This window comes from Cavia porcellus, unplaced genomic scaffold (genome assembly GCF_034190915.1).
Source record: "Cavia porcellus strain 051 isolate PalLab524CR breed Dunkin Hartley unplaced genomic scaffold, mCavPor4.1 scaffold_2, whole genome shotgun sequence".
In the NCBI taxonomy this organism is placed as follows: domain Eukaryota; kingdom Metazoa; phylum Chordata; class Mammalia; order Rodentia; family Caviidae; genus Cavia; species Cavia porcellus.
The window spans coordinates 32,357,621-32,374,277 of record NW_026947485.1 but is presented as its reverse complement, the minus strand read 5'-3'; positions in this window follow the sequence as shown (position 1 = coordinate 32,374,277).

The following is a 16,657-nucleotide window of genomic DNA, read 5'->3' as shown; positions in this document are numbered from 1 at the left end:
ATTCGGAAATTACTTAACACATGGCCATTATCCCAGGTTCCTGAGGGAAATTTTGATGCAAGAAGTGGCCAGTGGGGAAGCCAAGTGTTACCACCCAGATGGGTAAAAACAGAGCCTTGAAGCAGAACTGCAGGCCAGGGCCATCCCAGCACCATTCTCTCCACCTGAAGTCTAGGAGCTGTGCCATGACCAGCTTAGTCCTTCTCGAGGCGGTAAGCACCGAAAAAGTGGCCTGTAACCAAAAGGATCCCAAACAATAGGAAAGTATAAGACAAGGCAGTAATGGTGAACAAGCTTTTGATTTTTCACCCTGATGCTTAGATGCTTTCACTTAGATGCTTTGGGAGCCAATGATATCAAAACATCTCAAATTTTCTGTCTCTCTCTCTGTCTCCATTTCTCACTTTCTCTCTGTCTTGCTTTTGTTCTCTCTCTCTCTTGCTCTTCCTCTGTCTCATATACACAGTGCACTTATTTTTATTGTACAAACAGTATCACAGTGGTAAAAGGGAATTGTTAAGTAATGTGTATAAAAATATCAATGCAGCTTCTTTCATGTTTTTAAATCAGCCTTCATGCCTTGCCTGGACATCTTTTTCATAGTTACAATTACAGAGTATGTTTGCAGTTCTTGTAATCAAATGCTTTCTCTCATTGTTATATAGTCTTTTGCAATGATCATTTGAGAATTTGCTTTAGCATGTTCAAATTGTCAGACATTCATGTTTACAGTGGTGATTATTGTAGACAACATTTTGGTGGAATAAAAAATATCCATATAGTTATTTCCTTGGAGTGGGATTATCAAGACAAAGACTCAGGCCATGTCTTTTCATGGCATGTTAAGGGTGTAATAAATAGTTTGGAAGCAGATAGACATTAAAGAGCAGTGCAGCACAAAGCCATCAGTTTTCTTTTTGAAGAGGAAAACAACTCTCTCGGTTCTTAGCCTTTACAGTGTCTAGGAACTGTCGCACATACAGATGTGGATGTCTCTACACTGGCACTGGTAGCAACTACAACTCCAGGGAAACCTTAACAAACCCACAAATCAGTGTGTGTTATAAAGTAGTACTCTATAAGGTGATTATTACTGTGTAGGTTTGACTACTGTGTAGATATATGTGTGTGCCTTTGCTTTGCCTAAACAAACCAGGCCAACTGAGCCCACTACTACTGGGTAAATGGAAACTACTTCCACTACCTTGTAAACAAGAAATTATCTCATGGATGAGGAAACTAATGTCTAGAAATATACATGTGTATCTCGTCTTATTAACTAGGGTATGTATGAATGGAAAAAGAAAAAGCAAACCCTTCAGGAAAAAGATCTCACCAAAGGCAGAATGCTATACCTGACGTATCTAGGATTCCAAGCTCGCTCAGTCCAGCCCCCGACTCTGACAGCAAGAAAACTGGTCTGAAGGGAGCAAAAGTAAACTGCCCAACGTCGTACCCATTCCTGGAGCAAAGGCCCTCTGGCTTGTTTTATTTTCCTCTGTTCTGGTAGAGTTTGTAACCTTCAGTTCACACTGCGATTAACTTTTCTGCCAAGTCTATTAAAACATGGTTCCGGGCTGGAGATTTAGCTCAGCGGCATAAGCGCCTGCCCTGCAAGCAGGCAGTCGTGAGTTCGATCCCTGGTACCGATAAAAAGGAAAAAGACAAAAAAAAAAAAAAAAAAAAAAAAAAAAAAAAAAAAAACATGGTTCCAAGCTGCTAGGACAGGTTAAGGAAAATGGAATTGTTTCCCTGAGGACACAGAAGGGGTCTTTGTAGTGTTCTTGGAATTTATTTGGAAAGCTTCATGTTTTCTCCTACATTCACGATCCCGTAAGCTGCAGGACTCGGGAGGTGTGTCTCTGAGCCTCACCAGTCACTACTGGTAGGTCATAAGAGCAGCCTGGAGACTGGCAGGTAAGTTTCAACTTAAACAGCCAATGGGTTCATCTCTGGCCATGAGACTGGACCAAAGGAAGTAAGTGCATCCCAGAGCCTACAGATGGTTGCATGGGATTTGACTCTCATCACCAGAGGGCAGCAAGTCTCCGCTAATTAATCCATTGCCATGCCAGAACATGGCCTCAAAGCATTAACTTGCACAGGACTTGGTGACTGGCACATTGCTCCCTTCAAGTAAGATGCAAACCAAAGTATAGTGTACTAAAAGCAATTTTATCTTTTTTTTCTCCATATCTTTTTCAGTACTGGGGATTGAACCCAGGACAACACAAATGCCGGCAAATACTCTTTGAGACTGATCTGTTCAGTTCAGAGACATCAATAAATGCAGGAAGTTGGTTGAGGACACATTAAAAATAGTCTGGCTTCAAATCACAATGCTATGTAGCTGTGTGATCTTGCACAAGTGACTCAGCTTTTCTGTGGCTGAATTTCACAGTCCTAACCACGGGGTTGGTAAGATAGTGCTCCCCTTGCAAGGTTGTTAGCTTATGAATAACTAAATTAATACAAGCAGCAAACAAGTTCCCTAATCATACCTTTTCCCTCCCTCTAGCACGGCCTTGACAGAAACCAGGGTTAAGACAGTTGTGGGTACACACTGGGCTGTCCTGCTTAACTGAAGGTGCCACCAAGAAACATCACCAGCTCAACCCAAAAGCAAAGTCCGGATTTTGAGGCCCAGAGACCAGAAGCCATTCCCAAGCCTGAACAAGACTAGCATCAACTATATCCTATATTTGAAGTTGGCTTCACTATTATTTTGCAAAGGATCCAGAGATGCAGGTGAATGAGTCATATCCCAGATGCATGGTTCAGGAAAGCCAGAAGCCTATTTGTAACGTGATTTGATTTCACTGATATTAGTGCATTAACTGACATGCCACACTAAAATTGTGCAGCTGATGGTGATTCCTTTCATATCCGTGTGTGGTTCTGTTTCTAGCTTTCTTTTCATTCACTCATTAAAATTGCTGCCTGTAGTAAAAGTGAATGAGAGGAGAGGACAGTAGGAGGGGAGATGCAAACAGACCAGAACAGCTCGGGAGGGGAGAAAGTGAGTACACTGATCCCTGGAATCCAGACTCTACCCTCTGCCGTTGCCCTGTCCATCCAGGGCTGGCCATCAGCGTGGCTGTAAGGTTCTGCAGAGTTGAGCTCTTCACCTACTGATCAGCCATGGGTGTCTCAGACGCCAGCTGTTGCTTTTTACATTTCCAACTGGCTGTTTGCTAGGTAACATGGAAAGTCTTTTCCTTCTGCTGTGATAGTGCACCTGTTTGCAATTCATTTCTAAGCGTACCCACTGGTGGTTAACAAAACCTTTCCATTGGAATCATTGAGTCCCATGCTTCAGCCCACACCTAAGGAGACTTCAGGTATTTTTCTAGTCTTCCTCCCATTATTAAGTAAACCTCAGTCCCCATAGATGTACTGTATTTCTGTTCATCCTCCAGTGGGTAACAAACCATTGGATATCCAAATTCATGTTTGTCTCCCCATTTCTGCCTCTAGAGGGGTGATACCCCCTGTTGAGAACAGTGATCCAGTCCAGTCCTAGAGGTTCTCCCCTTACCACCCTAGGGACCTCTCTGTCACCCCAATGGTGGTTTGTCATTCTCAATTTTATTTAACTTTTAATTTAATAAATATTAATAGCTGTATGTTTAACTTGCTTATGCTTTCTTTTTATTCCCTTCTCTATCCTGAAAATAGTTTTAATCTATTGCAAAACTTTGCTTGTGATACACACGCATGCACACACATGCACACAGCTGTTTGTGAAAGGGCAACAGTTTCTCCTAACAGGAACAGCTGATGTCGGAGCACTGCGGCCCCGGCAGCCTCGCTCAATCTCCCTGGTGTGTCCCCAGCTCCTGTCGCCAGCTTGTGGGCAGAGCCTGAGCTAAGTTTGTGTTTGCCGTTTTCCCACTTCTCTTTCTCACTTCCTGGATTCGTGCCTGTGCATTTCTTCTGAAAGACTCAAGGCCATCCCGGATTCTCATTTTGAAATAGAACCCAGACCCTGGGCTGCCTCCCCACCATAGCACACGCGCATGCGCGCGCGCGCACACACACACACACACACACACACACACACACACACACACACCTGCTCTCCCTTCACGCGGCTAAGCTCAGCTAAATATTAGGACGTTGTATCAAAGCAAGAAGTTCAGAATAAAATGCGATTGTCTGGTGACATTAACCCTGGCAGATAATTTACATATCAGAGCAGGAACTGTGTGATCAAAAAAGCTCTAATTAGATACATAAATGCAGAGACACTTTAGGTCAAATTAATCTTCGTGTCCCCACAATTGCCTTCCCCTTAGTCCCAGAACAATTCCAGACCACGGTTGAGTTTTCTGAAAGGGTTTCATTCCTTAGCAGAGCTGAGGAAGCTCGTCTATCCATTCATCTTTTCACCTAACAGTCCATATTCAGTGCCTATTTATGCCAGCACGTGCTGGCTGCTAGGAGACGATGGCTCGTGTCTTGTCTGGGACTTTGGTCTCTTAAGCGTTAGTTAGATTGTCACCGTTGCATTATTCTGGCACAGATGTTAATACGTACAAGCCTCCCGGGTCAGAGGCACAAGACTTTATCGTGCCTGGAACAGCAGGCAGCACAAGCAGCAGCGTGTTTGCACCAGGTTCCACACCTGAGTCTCACAAGGACAGTGTGACAGACCTGAGGGGATGGTGGCTTTGGAGTACATGGATGGTTAGGACCTGCATGTGACAGCCAGCTACAGGGAGATGCCGCTGCGTACCTCACAGCTGTTGCCTGAGATCAGAGTGTCAGCTGAGAAGCAGCCAGCTTGGGAAACAATGGCCAGGGCCTCACTTAGTTCACATAATGGGAATGCACGCTCAGATTGCCTCTCCCCAAGCTACACACAGGGACGCTGCTCTGTGCTTCCCTTCTAGTGTTAATCAAATCATCTGGGGTATGAATGTCAAGTTATAGCTATGATAAATGCTATAACACAGGTATGGGATTTTGAGGTCTGTTCTAAGGCACTATGATCTCGCTTGAAATTGGGCTCAGTGCGAGGGTAGGAAGGTGAGAGGTTCAATAGATGAGACAGAATATACAAAGGCCCTGTGGCTGCTAAAAGCCTGGCTGTTGTAAAAGTAGGGGCCAGTCCATGGCATGCCAGTTCCCTAAACTGTATGCTGTAACCTGCTAGGACAATAGAGGCAAGCCTGTGGCAGTGTGCCACAGAAGGCTGTTTGTATCATTGAAAGCTCTAAAAGGTTCGCCATCACTGTGCTAGAAGGTTGTAAAAGAAAGTTAATGGACATCCAATCTATTCTTTTCACCTTAAAAAAGAATTAAAACAATGATAAAGAATTTCAAAACAGAACAATAGATGATTACCAATAGTTAATATATTGCATATTGTTGTCTTGAAAGTAGTTGCTCAGATTACAAGATACAAGCATGAAAAAATGATCAGACAATGAAAGCACAAACCATTCTTTTTGATGAACTAACCGAGATGTGTGTGTGTGTGTGTGTGTATAAAATCTTTCCCTTCTTTCTTTTCTCCTTTTCCCCATCCAGGTTGTTCTTTCCTTTGGAGCAGTTTCTTCCCCTTTCACTTTCACAATATCTATTGTACATTTTGGATCTTACTTACTCTTTCAGTTTTTTTATACTAGGAAGACAATGCACTGTTTACACACGCCAGTCTGATTTATTTCACTTACCAGTATGGTCTCAAGTGGCATCCATTTACCTATAAAAGCCTAAAGTTTATCCTTCTTTATAGCTGAGTAGTACTCCATTGTATAAAAATACCACATCTTTTTATGCATCTCTCAGTTGATGAGTATGCTGGTTGTTTCCAAAATTTAGCTATTATAAATTGTGCTGCTATTAACAGGGAGCACATATATTGCTGTGGTATGATGTTTTCAATTCTTCTGGGAAAATACTCGGAAGAAGAATAGCTGAATTGAATGGGACCTCTAACTCCAGTTTTTTGAGGAATCTCCACACTGATTTCCACAGTGGTTGCACCAGTCTGCACTCCCACCAACAGTGAAGAAGGGGTCCTTTTTCTCTACAGCTCCTCTAGCATTGGTTATTCTTTGATTTCCTGATGACAGCTATTCTTTCTAGAATGAGATGGAATCTCAGTGTTATTTTAATTTGCATTTCTCAAATGACCAGTGATGTTGAACATTTTTTCATATATTTATTTACCATTTGTATTTCTTCATCTGAGAAGTTCATAATCATCCCAAATGCCCATTTTTGGGTCTAAATTTGGGGGTCTCCATTTTTTTCAATTCTTCATATGTTCTAGTCCTTTGTCTGAGGGACAGTTGGCTAAACATTTTTGCCACTCTGTGCACTGTCTTTTCACTCTGTTGGTGATTTCTTATGATGTGCACAAAACTTTTCAATAAGATGAGATTCCATTTGTTGATTCTTTGAAGTGCTTCTCATGCAGTTTGGATTTTGCTCATGAATTCTCTGCCTCCTCCTATATCTTCAAGACTTCTACCTACAGTGTCTTCCAGTAGATTTAGTGTTTCTGTTTTAATATTTAGATCTTTGATCCATTTTGACCACCCAATCTATTTTAAAAATGAAACAGTATCAGAGTTTACTAGAGGACATCACTGAGAAGGAAATAAAGGATATATATTGTTTTGCGACCCTTTTCAATATGAAATATGTATAAAGTATACTTGATCCTAATATAAAGTATTTTTTATTATGAGTAAAGGTCAAAAAATGAAAAAAGGGCATTGGTCTTTGAGAGTCATGTGAAGCCAAAGAAAGACTCAGAAGAGTTTAGGGACTAGAAAACTTAGATTTTGAAAAGATTGCTTGGATTACGACATGGAGAGCAGGCTGAGGAGCCCACAAGGCAACCAGGTAGGATGCTTCTATAGATGGTGAGGCAAAAAAGGAAATGGCTCATGCACAGGACTGGGAAATATCAGCAGGAGCCGCTGGACACCAACACTGCACACAGCTTAGGAGCTGTATGGTGCATTTTGTGGGCAGAACTTCCATCAACCATGGATCTAAGTGCCTCTGTCAGCTGTGAATCTTTTGTTTGCAAACAACAGAATCTTTCTCTGGGAGTTTTAGGCAAAAAGCTAAAGAGGAATTTATAGCATGAATCTGCTGGATGCTACAAGACCAGTATGAAAAACGAGCAGGCGCTCAGAAATCGGAAGCAAAACCAACATGGTCAGATTGCCACTGATGTCCTCGTGAACAGCGTCTCCCACCAGCTTCGTGGTTTCTTTATCCACATTCAGAGTTCTGAGTGAGTGGATTTAGGTCACATGCAGAGGCGAGAGAGAGCAAGACAGAGAAAAAGAGAGACAGAGACACAGACAGACAGACAGACAAAGACAGAGAAACAGAGAGAGATAGAGGGAAATGGGATGTAAAAAAGTAATTGCTTTGTCTTTCATAGTGAGAGCTGAGGCACTGTCACTGCCTAGCCCCCCAAAGCTACTCAAAACAAAAGATTCTCTCAGGAGAGAAGAACCCTGGAGTCTGGACCATGGCAGTATAGCACATGTCCGCTCTAATTCTTGACAGTAAGGGGAAGATGACTCAAGCATAACATTTTGGAGCAAAAGAGAGATGGTAAGTGTGTTGATAAAGGATCAGTCCTCTACCATGTCTTCTGGAAGCCACTTCAGGTCCTCTAACTTTAATAAGGATCATGGAATACTTTCTAAAATATGACTGAGATGGCATTTTTCAACATGCAGGCAAGAAGGCAACCTCAGAGAGACAAGTTTGATACCCCTCGATTGAGGGAACAAAGTCAAACTCCATTTTACTGTGTGTAGTCCTTTTTGGTACCAGGAGTCAAACTCAGGACCTTGTGCTTACCAGGCAAGCATTTATGCCACTGAGCTATGTTCCTGGCCCTAGGCCACCTTTCATTACCATAATGAAGTACCTAAAATTGTTATCTTTATAAAGAAAAAAAGTTCATGGAACTGACAGTTCTTGAGTTTCAAGAGATGGCTCCAGTGTTAGCTCAGGTCTGGAGAGAATGTCTCAGCAGACAGCGTCACAGCCATGTCAACAAATACAGGAGAAAGATCACATGACCAGTCAGGAAGGACAGAGAGACTGAGGAGGGCCAGGTAGCCTCTTCTTTTTGTTCCCTGGAACTGAGGAAATGAGTCCAAGAATGACTAAGCTACACCCCAGCCCTCTTTATTATTTTATTTTGAAACAAGGCATCGCTAAGGTGCTCTGGCTGGTCTTAAACTTGCAGTTCTCCTGTCTCAGCCTCTCAGGTAGCTGGGATTACAGGTCTGCTCCATGCTACCTGGCCTGGGCCTCTCTCTCTCTCTCTCTCTCTCTCTCTCTCTCTCTCTCTCTTTCTCTTTCTCTTCTTCTCTCTCTGTCTCTCTTTCTCTCTCTCTTTCTCTCTCTCTCTCTCAAGAATCCAGGGCCCATAGAACTACCTTAAGGCCCTTAGGCCCCACCCCCTTAAAGGTTCCCATCACCATCACCCTGAAAGACATAATAACTGGTAAGTATATTATTCCCATATACAGGAAAGAAAAAAAAAAAAGTAAAAAGAAAAAAAAAAGAATAAAGTCACTGATTTTATTATGCCCAATACTGATATTAGAATGTGATACAGAATTATGAAAACATCTTCTTTGATTCAATTTAATTATGCATATACCACTACATGTTATATATAAGTGAATGACTCACCCAGTCTGTACATACGTGTTATAATCTGTATGATAGATTACTGTACAAATGGTCCTCAATAAACCAAATGTCCCTGTATCCATGTGACTTACACTGGATAATAACACTTTGGCAAACTGCGCATAAAACATATTTGCAGATTGGGACGTGCCTTTCTTTCTGCCAGGAACCTTCCACCACCGTGTGAATAAGCTCAGTGAGCCTGCTGGAGCCCAGCACAGCCAGCAGCCAGCATGTCTCCCAGACATGTGAGTGAGGTAATGTCAGACCAACTCGCCGCCAGAGGATCCACCTGCTGGTTGTAGCTGCATGAACAAGTACAGGCAAGAGCTCAAATTTCTGACCCACATAATCATGAGTTAATTAAGACTGACTGTGGTTTTAAGCCACTAACTTTCTGGAGTTCTCCGAACCCCAGCAAAGAATAACTGAGACAGTACTAAAACTTACAGATCTAATAAACAGCACCCCTGGAGATCATGGGTTTCTCTCTTGTTCCTATACTGAGTCCAAGGTGGTTTCAGATGAGCAGTCAGGGCTTTTCTGTCCATGCCTTCACACAGGTCTTGGGCTTTTAGTTTCTGCTGTCAAATGTCTGGTTTCCAAGGTCATCTGTGGCGTCAACCAGAGAGCAGAAGTAAAGAAATCAGAGGACAGCAGACAGGAAGTTTATTGGGCCCAGCCAAGAAATGGGACATTTATCTTCCACTTTGATTCCACAGCTAGAATCCAAGCAGATGATCAAGCCTAACTGCAGTAAAGGAGCAGCTGTGTTCCTGGGAAGATGAGCAGACAATTTGATGAATGACAGATTAATGCTACAAAACTTAATTGACTTTTTAGGAAACAAATATTACATCTGCCAGCAGCAGCATGGCCTATGGGAACACACGCTGAAAGGTCTGGGTGGGACCACCATTCCATACTTATTACAGTGGCTGTGTACCCTGTAAAAATTGTCTAATGCAGGCAGAATTTCACTTGAGACAGGGAATTACAGTTTCGACTGGGTGGTTGTAAGGATTAAATGTAATTAAACCTCTATACTTTATTTATAATAAGGGTGTCTGCTGTGTGAGAGATTCAGTAATATCAACATTGCTATTATAGCTAAACTGAATGGTATGAGAAACAAATCAGAAGACAGGGAATCCTGAAGACCGACCTCAAGCCATCCAGATAACAGTAATATTGGTCATGTTACTGGAATCAAAGGTTCTGGCTGTTCCACAGCCAGGAGATAAGTGCTGGTAAGAAGGAATCAGTGATATTCAAGGTCACCCACGGAGAAGAGAGGTGAGCTCCTCCGAGTTCTGTCTTCCCAGCTTGGCTCAGGGGCACAAAGGGTTCTTGTGGTAGGGGAGGAGGCAGTGACCTGCCGCAAGCAAGCTATTTTAGCAAGCACCTGTGTTACCTCCAAACCATGACAATGGATCTCAGCTGGCTATAGCCAGGTACTAGTGTTCCACAGGCCACCAGGGTCTGTGATTCTAAAGAAAATTTAGTAATTAACTGGAGTTAACTCTTGGAAAAAAGGCTTAGAGAGGGTGGAAGGGCAAAAGGGAAGAGAGAGGGTAATTCCAAGAGAGTACAAATTCAAAGGGGTCCATTACAACGACGCTTCTAATTTTAAACCATGAACCTCTACTTAAAACAATATAATCAAAGAAGAAGATTTATTATAAGGATTGAGCGATAATGTAAGTTTCAACATCAAAGGAAGATCTACAAACTGGAATCTCCTCTAGGTCTTTAGAGATGCAACTCTTCCGTGTTACATGCCCGCTTATGTCTCTGCTTCGTCTCTCTAATTATAGACACAGCTCTGACTGCTCATCTAAAATGCACAAAAATGGCTCTGCAGTTATGTTTTCAAAGTCTTTTCCTTCTCTTAGGTAGACGGTATTTATATCTTGAAGTATTTGTGAGTGAAATGGTATCCGGGTTTTGCTTTAAAGTAGCATGTTTTAGATACATTTGGAAGTAGAGAGTACAAATAACATCAGCCATGAGCTGATAACTGCTGAAGTTAAGAGGTGGCTACACGGGTTGCTTTTGGCTTTCTGTGCTCCCCTTTCCTTCCCTTTGCCTCCCTCTATGTTTCCCCTTTTGCAAAAGACCTATATCCCTATTTCATACTACCTTTTATTTTATGCTTTATTTATATTTTGGGTTTCTCACAAAAGAGAAACCATGCAATATCTAAGCCTACGGGCCTGTATTTCACTTAACATTATGGTATCAACATGCATCCATTTTCCCACAATAGACCCAAGTTTATCCTTCTTTGTGGGAAAGCAGTACCTCCTTGTGTATAAATGCCATTTTCTTTCTCCATTTATCTGTTGATGAGCATGTAGGTCACTTCAAAGACTTTGCTTCTCTCATTTGTGCTGCCAAATGGGTAAGATTTATGGATCTGTAATATGTCTTTAACACTTTTAGGAAGATACTTAGAAGAGGACTAAATGTGTCAAATGGAATTTCTAGTTTTAGTTTTTTGAGGACTCTGATTTCCGTAATGGCTGTACGGTTTACATTCTCACCCACAGTGTACACAGGTTCCTTTTCCCCCACAGTCTTGCCAGCATTTGTTATTTGATTTCTTGATGATAGCAGTTGTTTCTGGAGTAAGGTAGAAACTTGATGTTGTTTTAATTTGTAGTTCTGCAATGACCAGAGATTCAGAAAATATTTTGATGTATTTATTGGCCATTCGTACTTCTGTAAAGTGTCTTTGTTTCAGTTGCTTATTTTTTGATTGGGTGTTTTATTTGAGAATCTGATTTTTTTTTAGTTCTTTATATATTCTAGATACTATTCCTTTGTCCAAGGTATTTTTGGTAAAAAAATTTTTCCCTTCTGTAGGTTACCTCTTCACTCTATTTGTTATTTCTTTTGCTGTGCAGAAACTTGAATTTGATATGATCTAATTTGTTGGTTTTTGGTATTATTTCTTGTGCCACTGCTGTTCTGTACAGAACGTCTTTGCCTGTGTCATGTCTTCAAAAGTTTTACCTATTTTATCTTCCAGAAGATAGAGTGTTCCTGTTTTAATATTTAGATACCCGTTTCATTTTTATTTTAGTTTAGTGCATAATGGGATATATGGATCTAGCTTCAATCTTCTGCATGTGTATAACCACTTTCCCCAGTAATATGAGTTAAAGAGGCTATCTTTCCCCTAGCATATATTTTTGATTCTTTTATCAAAGATCAGATAGCTGAATGTGCCTGTAATTGTTTCTGCATCCTCCATTCTGTTCTACCAATCCACATATCTTTGTTTTTCTTTTTTGCCAATACCATGTTATTTTTATCACTATAGCTTTGTAGTATAATTTGAAGTCCAGGATTATGATATCCCTTGCTCTGCTCTTGTTACCCAGACTGTTTTTGCTACTCTCAATCTGTTCTGGTTCCTATCAGTTTTAGGATTGTTTTCTCTAGTTCCATGAGGAATGTCATTCGTATTTTGACTAGGCTTGAAAACTCCAACACCCATACATGATAAAAACCCTTAAGAAAATAGGAACGAGAGGACATCATCTCAGTCCAGTAAATGCCATCCACAACCTGCTGGCTGACATCATCTACAGTGGGTAAAAATGGAACAAAGTATTGGGATACCCACTATTACCATTCCTACTCAACACAGTACTCAAAACATTAGCAAGAACAGTTAGGCAAGAAAAAGAAATAAGAGGAATATGTACAGGAAAGAAAGAAGTCAAATTATTTGCAAATAACTTGATTTTGTACACAGAAGAGCTCTCCTTCTGAATTCACAAAAGACTCAGAATTAGCAACCAAATTCAGTATTGTAGCAGGATCCAAAAATCAGTGCAAAGAAAGCAGTAACATTCCTATACACTAATAACTCCCTAAGAATGAAGTTAGGGGAAAAAAATCCATTCACAGTAGCACCAAGAAAACTTACATACATACAAACTGCAGAAGTGAAAGACCTCGAATGAAAACTTTAGCATTGTGAAAAAGGAAATCAAAAAGGACACCAGAAAATGGGAAGATACCCCATTCTTAGAGGCAGTGTGAATATTGTCAAAATGACCACACATCCTAATTGATACACAGGTTTAATGTAATCCCAATCAAAACATCAACAGCATTCTTTTCTGTGTCTGTTGAGATTACCATGTGACTTTTGTTCTTGCTTTTGTTTATATATTACATTTACTGATGTGTGTGTGTGTGTGTGTGTGTGTGTGTGTGTGTGTGTGTATTGAACTATTCTTACATTCCTAGGATGAATCCTACCCAGACAAGATGTATGATTTTTTTTTGATGATTCATTGCATTATGTTTACCAGGATTTTTGCACCCATGTTCATTAAAGAGGACTGTAGTATAGTTCTCTTCTTTGGTTGTGTCATTTTCTGATTTTGGAATGAGGGTAATATAGTTTCTAGGAATGACTTTGGAAGTATTCATTTCCTTTCAGTTTTATTAAAGAGATTGAGGAGTATTGGGTTGTTCCTGAAATTCTTATAGAATTCAGTAGTGAATCCATTGGGTCCTGGTTTTATTCTTAGTTGGTAGTTTTTTCCCCCTACTGCTTCAATTTCATTACCTCTCATTGAGTTGTTTAAAGTTTTTGTAACTTCTTGGTTCAGTTTTTCTAATTGACATGTACCTAATAATCTATCCATTTTTTCTGAATTATCCAATTTATTGAAATACAGGTTCTCAAAATAGTTACTAATAATCTTCTAGATTTCAGTAGTGTTTGTTGTGATTTTGACTTTTCATTTCTAATTGCAGTGATTTGAGTCTTTTCCCTTTTTTTTTTTTGTGGTCTGCCTATAAGATTGCCTATTTTGTTTATTCTTTCAAAGAATCAGCAAGCCAGGCGTGGTGGCTCACGCCTGTAATCCCAGCACTTGGGAGGCTGAGGTGGGAGGATCGTTGTGAGTTCAAGACCAGCTACAAAAAAAAAAAAAAAAAAAAAAAAAAGAATCAGCTCTTTGTCTTTTTCCTTTTCATTGGTACCGGGGATTGAACTCATGACTGCCTGCTTGCAAGGCAGGCGCTTATGCCGCTGAGCTAAATTCCCAGCCCCAATTCATTGAATCTTTGTAGTCATTTTTTAGTCTCAATTTCATAATTTTCTGCTCTGATCTTTATGATTTAAAATTTACTTTCTTGAAGAGAACAAGAAGTCACCGAGAAGCAAACCCTTCCTGTGAATCAGTGCCATGCACAGGCTGCTGAGGGAGAGCCAGAAGCCAGGCCCTTCTAGCATGCAGGCTTGGAAACAAGAACCACCAACCCCTCCCACCCCCCTGACTGCCTGTGAGCAACCACCTGATCCAGAGAAACACAGGCTCAATGATAGGTATTGAGGTGAAATGGAATTGATGCTTGTAGTGTTTAGTGTTTCACTGACTTTGCAGGTCTAAAGCCAGCAGTTTGATTATCTATTCAGAGGATGACAATACACAATATAGCATATATTGGGGATCTCTTTCTGAAGGTAGTAGCCATTATTAATTTCCTATTATCTTGTTTTGAAGTCCTGTATCATTTTCATTGTTTTGTTGGGTTGGGTTTTATTCTGTTTTGTTTGATTTTATTATATCCAATGGCATGAGCAGCTATTTCACAGATAACAAGATATATTATGCTAGCCATTTTGGATTTACCATTGTCTTGTGTTGAAGTCCTTTATTGCATTCATTGTTTTGTTTTTATTGGTTCTATTCTGTTCTTTTTGTTTGATTTTATGATATCTGAAGGAATGTGCAGCTATTTTAAAGACAACAAGAGGTATTATGGTAATCCATTATTGATTTCGTATTGTTTTGAAGTCCTGTGTCACTTACACTGATTTGTTTTGATTGGCTTCATTCTATTTTATTTTGCTTGGCTTTATTCTCTTTAAAATAAAATAAAAGATAAAATGAGATAAAATACAATAAAATAAAATTTGCTTTCTTGTACTATCTTTGGATTTGGATTGTTCTTGCTTTTCTAGTACTTTGAGGCCCACAGGTTATTTATGCGAGCAGACTCTGTTTTTCTGAGGTGGGCATTCACAGGTATAAACTTCCCACTTGAAAACAGGAATAGGTACCCTATTTTCAGACAAGGTGGACTTTAAGCCAAAACTGATCTGAAGAGACAAAGAAGATTAGTATGTAAGGTTAAGGGAACAATTAAACAGGAAGAGATAACAATTGTAAAGATACATGCACCAAGTATTGGCACATCTGATTTCATAAAACAAACACTACTGGACACAAAAGAATAGGTAAACATGAATACAATTATAGTGGGGGGCCTCAATACCTCACCATCACAAACAGATCAACTAGACAAAAAAAAAAATCTATAGATCACATGCTAGCCCAAAAACCATGCTTAAGTAAAGCAAAAGAATCAAAAATATTCCATACATATTATTCAGGTCATAGTGTTACCGGGTTTGGGCGGTGCTGGAGTCTCTTTCTGGAGGTAGTTTCTAAGTTTTTTCTGTTCTGAGCAAAGAGTTGGTCAAGACAAGCACAAATGGTTGTAAAGTTTTATTAAACGTAGGAAGAGAAACAAGCCCTGCAGAACAGAGTTTGAACCAAGTAAAAGTAGGAAAAGACACCCTGCCACATGGGGGTGGGCCATCTCTGCAATGGCAAACACTGTGGCAAGAACCCATCGTGGACTGTCCTTTATGTATCAACCACTCTTTAGCTCTAGGCTATCTTATCAAAGATGAGTTCTCTTGAGAAGTCCACATAATTCTTACAAGAGGGTTTGGGATCTGTTCGGCACATGTGTTCTACGATCTTGTAATTAACAAGTTACACCTACTTCCCTAGCCAGTTTTGCTATTCTTTAAACTCCTGTTTCAATAGTGTAATGAAACCAGAAATCAATAGCAAAAGAAACCACAGAAATTATGCAAATATATGGAATTTAAACAATACTCTGTTAAATCATCCATAGGTCACAAATGAAATTAGTTCCTAAAATCAAACAATAAAGCCAATATAGCATACCAGAATTTATGGGACACAATGGTACATAAGATTTCATTATATGGTTCTCCCCACTTTTGTACACATTTGAAAATTTCCATTGAAAAAGAAGAAAAGCAGGACCCAAAAAAAGACTAGATCAGTCTCGATTTAGAAATTCAACAAGAAAGAGGGTGGTGAAAATGGATGAGGCAAACTGTTTTATCTGTAATGTTCTAATCATTGGAAACTTTATGCAACTAAAATGTTACATTGAACAGGGTTGAAGTAAAATAACAACTCTGTTTTAAAGGAAATGGAAAATTTTATTCTAAGCCAAATATGAGTGATTACGGTCTGGGAAAACAGATTCAAGTTATCTACTGTGAATTACGTGGTCCACTGTGGAAACTTACATGAGCTTTGGAAATCACAGAACAAAAGTCAGTAAGTGGGGTCATCAAGAAGGTGGCATACAGAATGGTGGGGATTTGGACGCTATCTTTATGCAATGCAGGGGGAAATTTTTTTGACAGGATTCAGGTATTTGTCTCACCATCTTCTTAGCTTTAGGGCTGGCAGTGGTGAAGGTCAGGTTTATTATACATTCCAAAAATTTTATCTGGCAGTCTGGATGGTAGGTTAGATACAGAGGTGGATGATAAATGGCCATTAAAAGAGACCATAGGGGCTGGGAAGTTAGCTCAGCAGCACAAGCACCTGCCTGCCATGCACGAGGTTGAGAGTTTGATCCTGATACCAAAAAAATAAAAAAAAGAGAGAGACTAAAGATATTCCAAGCTAACTTTAGTTTTTATCTGCAACATTCCATCTCTCCACAGTCATGGTGTTCTAGTCAGCTGAAGTTAATCTGCAGCTGTTTCAACACAGACGTGGCTACTTCAAAGAACTTCAGTTTCACAACAGCGATGGAGAAGGTCTTCTTGTTTCAGGGAAATCGCTGATGGTAAATACACAAAAATCAGGAACATGATTGG